The sequence below is a fragment of the Lygodium microphyllum genome, chromosome 24 (assembly GCF_053477565.2).
Source record: "Lygodium microphyllum isolate KBCC chromosome 24, Lygodium_microphyllum_v1.1.10, whole genome shotgun sequence".
NCBI lineage: Eukaryota > Viridiplantae > Streptophyta > Polypodiopsida > Schizaeales > Lygodiaceae > Lygodium > Lygodium microphyllum.
In genome coordinates this window covers 20,105,750-20,114,445 of record NC_141158.1, presented here as the reverse complement: position 1 = coordinate 20,114,445, position 8,696 = coordinate 20,105,750, and positions in this window count along the sequence as shown.

The window sequence follows — 8,696 nt, the reverse complement described above, 5'->3', positions numbered from 1 at the left end:
TGTGCCTCGAGTTGCTACCAGCTTAACCACTCCGTCTAACCCAAAGATTAGACCCACAACAGTCACCTTTTTTGCCATCCGGTCACATAGACCTCATCTGATATACAAGTCAGGACTCAACCAATGTCCGGGCTCACATTTGGCTTCTCCTCATAATGGGGGCCTTACAACTTTGAGCACCATGGATCATTGGTAGCACCTAATGAGGGTGGTGCATTGATCATATCTAACATGTGAGAGTGTGAGGGAGTGAGTGTGTGTGGAAGTGAGGGATCAAGAGGGTGAAGCTCTTCACCATCTCCTCTCCTCTTCTTCTCTTCTCTTCTCTTCTCTTCTCTTCTCTTCTCTTACGCGGCTATGGAGGATGGAGCTTGGAGATGGAGAGGGCTTGAGGATGCTTGAGCTAGCATCAAGAATCGTGGAGCTACCGAAGTGCAAGAGAGAGAAGGGTACTCAATCAAGTATCAAGGTAAGCTCGCTACACTCGTAGGATCGACGGCGCATCGGCTAGGTGAGAGATAGCCATTAGAGCTCGCTTGGAACGCTTGAAACAATAAGCGGTCTGTGGGTCTTGACGGTTGAGTAAAAGCTCCCACAAGTGTAAACCAGGATCCTTATGAAAATCTTGTCTCTACTTTCAGCAATGTACCTAATTTGTCATAGAAAGATATTGAGCACACTCTTCTTGATGAAGAGAATAAACAGAAGGACGAGAATGCAAAAGATGGTGTCCCATCATCTAGGGAAAACCTCTTATACACCAAAGGAGCTCCTAGACCTAAAGAAAGAGGTCGAGGATTCATCAACAACAACAACAAGGATCAGATTATATGTCACTACTGTGGTAAGACTAGCCATGTAGCTAGTGAATGTTTTCACAAGAAAAGAGCCCAACAAGTGCAAGATGATCACCGCTAGAATCTATTCATGAAAGAAAGAGAAGAAGAAGAAGATGCTTCTGCTATCTATAACAACAACTCTAACAGATTGTTTTGATAAAAAATTCTTTGTATGTTCCCATAATGGATGCTATCTTGTAAAATCCTACCAAGAATGTAAAGTTTCGAGCTTGACCTGACTAGGCTGCTTAAGAGCAAGTCTCTTGGGCCATGTCTACATGTAGGGGGATGCAAATGCCAACAAGTGTAGGAACTCACCATTTGAAGGGGGTTGTTGAAAAAGAGAACAAATGATGATGCCCAACAGAGGCTCTTGTATCCCACATGCATAGTGAGGAAGAAATGTCTGAGACTATAATGATATACTTGGTTCACTTTTCAATGCAATGTCATAGTACTTTTGGCCTTCAATCAAGTGTCTATGTCATTGTCTTACACACAAGATTGTGTTTATGAGTCCAAGTCTCAATCTTGGAACCTAATTCACTTGTGTGACAATTGGTCTTGTTTGTGTCTATGTCTACATGAGTCTTATCTACATCTTCTATCCTCCATAGCTCATGCCATGCTCTAGATCCACGTCTTTTGACATAACTAAGGTATGTGCAACATAATGTCATATATTCTACACCTTGTAAATCCTTACAAGTTATTCAAACAACATGCAATGTGCACATTGTATCAACTGCATACAAGCAATACACAAATTTCAAACTTATGGCAACCTCATTTGCTACACAATTGCTTAGCACAAATACTCAATTTTACCTTGTCTCAACTACTAATTGAATGTTTATGGATGAATGTAGCCTCAGAACCCCGCTATTAATTACTCATTTGAAACATTAGCTATACTTCAAAACATATCTATAATATACAAGTTGTGTGGTGGTCAAGAAATGTAGTGTGCCTCTATTTGCATTAACATTAAGATCCTTGAAACCACATGAACTTTCTTGTTTACGAACATTTAAGGACAATATACACATTTTGAACTAAAAATATACCAAATATGATAAAACAAAGAGTAGAGTGGTAACTTGATGAAATGAATGTAATCAAGTAGACCGTTGAGTATAAGATTGCAATGACAACTAAAAAAATCTAAAAATTTTCATCTAACATAACACATAGCTCAAAATTAGTCATGATAAGAAACACTCTAAAAATTAAAAAAATTTAAATATAGAAACACAATGATAAGTAAGATCAATAATATCAATGACCAGTAATGAGAAACAACATTGCCAAAAACTAACAAATATTTAAAATGTGCATTAAAAACTATTGACACTATAGTAAATTTACATTTGTGACTAATGGGTTTGATATTTGCACATTGTCAATTTCAAGCATGTATGCACAATACTACACAAATCAACTAAGAAAACAACCTCTCTCAACTAAAAAGCAAGTGATGTACCAATAGATAATTTCAACAAAATGTACTTTTACTTTAGAATGTACATGCCAATTTGTAATACATTTTTGGTATTTCTTATTTGACAAAAACAAGATTAGTCAATAATCAAAACATGAAAAGAAGAACATTAAAAGAAAAGTAGTATTATATTATCATTGTGAACTAGAAATAGAAAAGGACCTTCAAACTTTTGGAAAAATAAAAGATTTGTAAAATTTATTATGTTATTTTGTTGAGAGCCATGCTCCCTCTCGAGTGAATTGTAATGGTCTAATGGCACTTAGAAGCTATAGCTTGTATTAGTCAATTTTTAAATCAAGACTAAGGCCCATAAGCATAGAATAGGAACCATGATTGGTCAAAAGGCCACAAAAGGAGCAGGATGCCCCAGGGGCATGGGAAAACCCTAACCCTACATTTCATGTATAAATAGGACAAAAACTAATGGAAAAAGCTATTCATGTGTGTGAAAATTTTGCTCTCTTAAATTATTGCAACCCTTTGAGAGTGAGAGTGAAGGAGAGGGAGTGTGAGAGCATGTGGAGTGAGGGACATTGAGTGTGAAGCTCTTTGCATGCTATCTTCTCTTCTCCATCTCACTTCATGGTGAGTACCTTGTGAGCAAAAAGCATGTGAGTTGAGAGTGCAAGAGGGTGAGGGGTCTAGAACCTGAAGCCTTTTCTTTCTCTTGATCTCCTTGAGCTCATCAGGGGTATCTTCCCTCCATCCCAGTAGTAAGGAAGTGAGATCAAAGGTGAAGGAGCATACACTTGGATCGAGAATGAAGTGTGCTAATATTTGGACTGCAATAAGGGTAAGTATAGGTAAGCATGTTCTCCAATCTTATATGAATATGTCATGTGAGTAGGCTATTTAAGAGCTAGTCGTGGATTTTGTGCTTGTTGAACCTCTTGAAATAATAAGAGCATGTCCAATAGTCTCAATGTCAAGCTCGTAAAGCATAACATTTCGGTTCTATTACCAGGACAAAGGACACTTCGATTGAAGAAAGCCACTCGTGCACACCAAGACCGTGGAATAGGATATGGCACTTGCATGCTAAGTTCAAAATGGGAGAAGTAGATGGTCATAGTCTTAGGTCACATGCTTAGAAACATCATTCCTACTATTGGAAATGAGTACGAAGGAAGGTAGAAAAGTAGTATACATGTATTATAAGGAAAATTAACATGCTTGAAGAAGGAAGTAGTGGAGGATTTGAAAGAAAAATATATTGAATTTTGTGAGGAATATTACTGCATATGGTGCTTCCATTATAGGAGAGAGAGAGAGAGAGAGAGAGATATATATATATATATATATATATAGTCCAGATTGATTTTTCTTTTGAAAGAGATAGAGAAACATAAAAAGGAAGGGAGAAACAAGAGCAAAAAAAAACATGCAATTGCTTTTTCAAGGTAGCTCCTCTTCATCAATATCATCATCATCGTGAGCATCCACAAGTGCCCCATTGGGGGGGGATTATTGTCTACTGCCCATGCCATCATTCACTATGTTTGTGACTAGCAATGCCATCATCATTATCTCCATCTCCATTTGGAGCTGTAGTAGTAGTCAATAATCATCATCAAGTGAAAAACGATTGCACTCTATCATGATTAGTGTGCTACCCCACGTCACCTTGCCTAGAGGCCACCCTATTGTGCGCAAGCTACACTACAACTTCATCATCACAATCATCAGCATCATAAGTAGCATCATAATCTCCATCAAGGTCATCATATCATCATTAGTAGCAACATAATGCCCTGCATCTTGCCACTCTACCCCACATCGCCTTGATTGTTGGCCGCCTTATTGCAACACACTACCCTGATTTGTCTTCATTGTCACAAACAACATCTTGATCAATAAAGCTCCCATAATCACCACCATAATTAACAACACCATCTACATTGTTATCTCTATCTCCTTTATCAATAGTTTGCTTGTTGATTCATGGGATAGCCATTTTCTCAAAGCATGGACCAATCATGGTAGCATTAGAGGCATCATCGACATCATTATCTTCATTGAATTTTTCAAATTGTTTACTACTATTGGGTACAAGCTTGTTGCTTGTGACTACAATGTAGATCCCACATTGATTTGTATATTTCACTTTCCATTGTCATGCATATCTTCATCTCCTAGCTACCCTTTATTATCATCCTCAATAGAGCATAATTGTTGTCTTCAACATCAAGAGCAACATAAGCATAAATAATATCTTTGGAACCATCTCAATTGTTTGCAACATCTTTCTCACCATTGGCACCATAATCTATTGCATCTCCACCTCTCCCACTATCCCATGCATCTTCTCAGTAACACCTTATGCCCTCTTCTTTTCCCTCTTTCTCTCTGAGATCTTCAGCGCTTCATCTACCATATCTACAGTACCAATGGACGAGAGGACGAATGACTAAAAGAGAGGAAGAGCTTTTACAAAGGGAGGAACTGCTAAGAGAGGGAAGTGAAGCTACCATAACCATAGTTGAGAGAGAGCTTTAATTGGTCGTTGATGGCAGGCCTATCCCCATATGTTGCCCATTCCTTGTCCCATACTAAATCAAAGACCCCCTCAATGAGGACAAGCTAAGGTTTGGTTTAATTTTGATCTACAAGCAATCATGTGGGGAGTGGGATTGCTACAATTCCAAGTCTTGACCAATCTAGGAGGCTTGTTCATAGACCACTCAAGAATTGATAGCCAAATGTGGCGTAGTTGACTATGTTTGCGTTATGGATACCAATGTTCTCTTTATGGTATGTTTAGATCTCATAAGAAATAACCATCTAAACACTAAATCCAGCAAGTTTTCTTATGCTATAAAACAAGGTGATTGATTTGTGAAGAGGACAATAAGTTTTGAGCTCAGTCCACAATTGATAGAACAAACTCTTAGAATAAAAGCTAAAGCATGCAAATACAATAAGTCATTGAAAACACCACAAGCTGCACAAAGGTAGGACAACACAATCATAAATAGTGAAGAAGTGCTATTAAAAGCCATTACAAATGAAGAGTTTTGAGCCATAACATAGGCCATCACCTCTTCACTTATAAGAAGACTACCACCATCCTAGCTTGAGTTCCAAAGTGGTTATTGGAAGATATCATAACAATGAATATTTTTGCTCAAGATTTGAATGCTCTTTGGTTGAAATGTGTAACATAACCATTTTCAAAATCTCATAAGATTTTCCTGATGAATGACCCAAATGTGAAGCTAAATTACAAAAAGTCATACAATTGCAATGTCAATTATATTAGGGCACTAACTCAAGTCATTGCAATCGGTGTGGATATGCCTAAGCACGACATCATGCCATTAGTGTTTGTAGTCCAATAGCATGAACCACCAAAGGAGCACATAACATAACATAACACCCATGAAAGGAGAAGAGGTAAAGGGAGGAATATAAAAATCTAAACCCTATCAAGGAGCCAAAAAATAAATAAATAAACAAAGGGAGAAGATTGAGCTTAGCTCATCATCATCATCAAGAGATTTGGATCAAGGAAAATAGAAGAGCGATGAATGATTGTCAAAGTTAATAAGAAGTAATCAAGGAAAGCATGGAAAAAACTGGAGGTCAAAATGAAGCAAAGTCAAGAAGAACATGAGAGAGAAATTAAGGCTTCCTTGTGAAGAGGTCTTCCATTAAAAAAATGAATTAATCCCTCAACAAGTAGCACAAATCTTGGCAGAGAAAGGAGAGTCATACAAAGGGAAGGAAAAAGTCTTAGAGGAGTCACAACCATCTCTGTTAATAAATCTTTGTGAGTTAATGACAACTAGGGAGTGTGAAAGCAGAAATGAGCTCACAAAGGCAAAAGAAACCACAAGTCTAGAAAATAGACCATACCCATAAAAATCATGCAAAAACACCCTTTAACCACCTATCGGAGGCTAGAGTGCAAGAAGTAGAGTTGAAGGTTGGAAATGATTATGTGAGGAGCTTAGAAGAGATGAGGCTCAGGCCATAGCAATGAGATAGGATTTACATAAATGATTGGATGAAACTCAGGAGGCCTATAGGAAGTTCATGGTTATATTCGAAGACCAAGTGATAGAGCTACTTAGATTAAGGCAAAAGACTCATATTGTAATGAAGCTAACCTTTAACCAGGAAATACAACTAACACTTGTAAAGAAATCAAGGAAAGGAATAGCCATAGCCAAGTCACATTATGCATATGGCTCAATGAAGCCATAGCCCATGAAATACAAAGGTGAACATGATGGATTAATGAGACAAATATACCTGTTGCAATGGTGGAACACACAAATTACCACATTCTATAGTGGGAGATCTATGAAGAGCCTCATGAAGGAGTTCTTGTAAATTAATAATGGCAAAAAGATCCACACAATGTTACATCTTTGTCTTTTATACCTAAGTCATAATTCACATGAGTTAAGACTAAAACTAAGGTAAATGCTACTTAACAAGCCATCTTGGCCTGAAAGAGTTTTGTCCTCAAAATTAAAATATAGAGAGTGTACAATGGAAGCTTTAAGAATTGGCTTCATAAGATGTAGATCCCATTGAAGATTCCAATTAATATGGTGAAGACCACCCATTGAATGCACAAATAGAATATCATCTAGTGAGTTTCTTGCAAAGCTATGAGAACATGACTAACAATAAGAACATAGGCACAAGTTCACATAGAAAGCTTTGAATCACATAAATGAAGTATTGTGGCAAAGCAGACAAAAATAGGCATGTTGTCAAAGCATAAAAATCCAAGTTTGAGTAAGTTCTTTTATTTTGTTGCAAATATTTTATACAACAACATGTTCTACTCAATGTATTCAATCTTCCTCTTGTAAAGGCCTTGGAAAAGAGTTGAGATAGAATGAGCGTTGCCAAATGAACTCCTCCATAGGAAAACCATTCCATTTAGTAAGATATTCCAATGCTATTCGACTCCTTAAAACCTTTTGATCTCTGGACCTACATACTTATTAAGTTGAGGTACATGGAAAGCATCATGAATGTAGGTAGTAGAAGGTGATTCAAGTTTGTAGGCAAGGTCCCCAATATTTTTTATGATTTGGTAAGGCACATAATATCTATGAGCCAACTTAGCATATTGAGATTTAGGAATCTTCAAAAAACCCAATCTCCTTCTTCAAAGTCCAAAGGCCTTCACTTCTCATCAACACATGTCTCCATGCTGTCTTTTGACTTGCAAATATTCTCTTTACATTGAGTCTATCAATGCTTCCATCTTCTCTAATTCGGTCTTGGCTTGAGGATTCACATCTTCATTGAAGAGGGTTGAGGGTATTTGTATCTTGTATTCATAAAGCCCCTCAAATGGAGACATTCCAATGCTTACACGAGAAGTACTATTGTAACAAAATTCAGCAAGGTGCAACGATCGATCCCACGAAGTTTGAGTGTCATGACGAAAATGTCACAAATAAGCTTTTAATAATTGGTTAACATGCTCGTTTTAACCATCCATTTGAGGATGACAAGTGATGCTTGGAGTCAAGGTAAACAAACTTAGCCAAAATTTACCCATGAATTTTATATCTCTATCAAACACAATGTTTGAGGGAGTTCATGAAGCTTAACAAACTTAGCCAAAATTTACCCATGAATTTTATATCTCTATCAAACACAATGTTTGAGGGAGTTCATGAAGCTTAACAACACCTTCCATGAATTGCTCCTCAACTTGTTTTGCTAAGAATTGGACTTTGGGATAAAGTGAGCTAATTTAGTCAATATATCCACTACAAAAAATATACTATCCCACTTATGGATAGTAGTTGGAAGTCCCGTTATTAATATTTGACCATTTTCCTTAAGGAATAGGTAAAGATTGAAGAAAACCATTGGGCAGAAGAGTGGAATTATTGCTTTATTGATAAGGCAAATATTGGGAAATATACTCCCTGATATCCTGCCAAATTTCCTTCCAATGAAAGCTCTTATGAATGTTGCCAATGTCTTAAATAGTCCATGATGACACACCAATGGTGAATAATGCGTTTTTTACAATATCCAATGATTGAAAGTTATTTGTAGTGTCAAGTACACTCTTTCTTTATACCAAAGAAGTCCATTATGCCATCGAAAGATTGGATATTGTTCTCCTTTGTCTTGTTGTAATTTATTCATTGTATTAGCAACTTGATCATCTAACATTCAACAAACATTCCACTTGAATATTGTGAATTCAATCCTTATGAATAATGGAGATGGTAGAAATGGAACAATGCCCATATGTGTGATAATGCATCAACCACAACACTTACAAGAAATCAAGGAAATGAATAGCCATAGCCAAGTCACATTATACATATGACTTAATGAGGCTATAGCTATGAAATACACCATTGAAC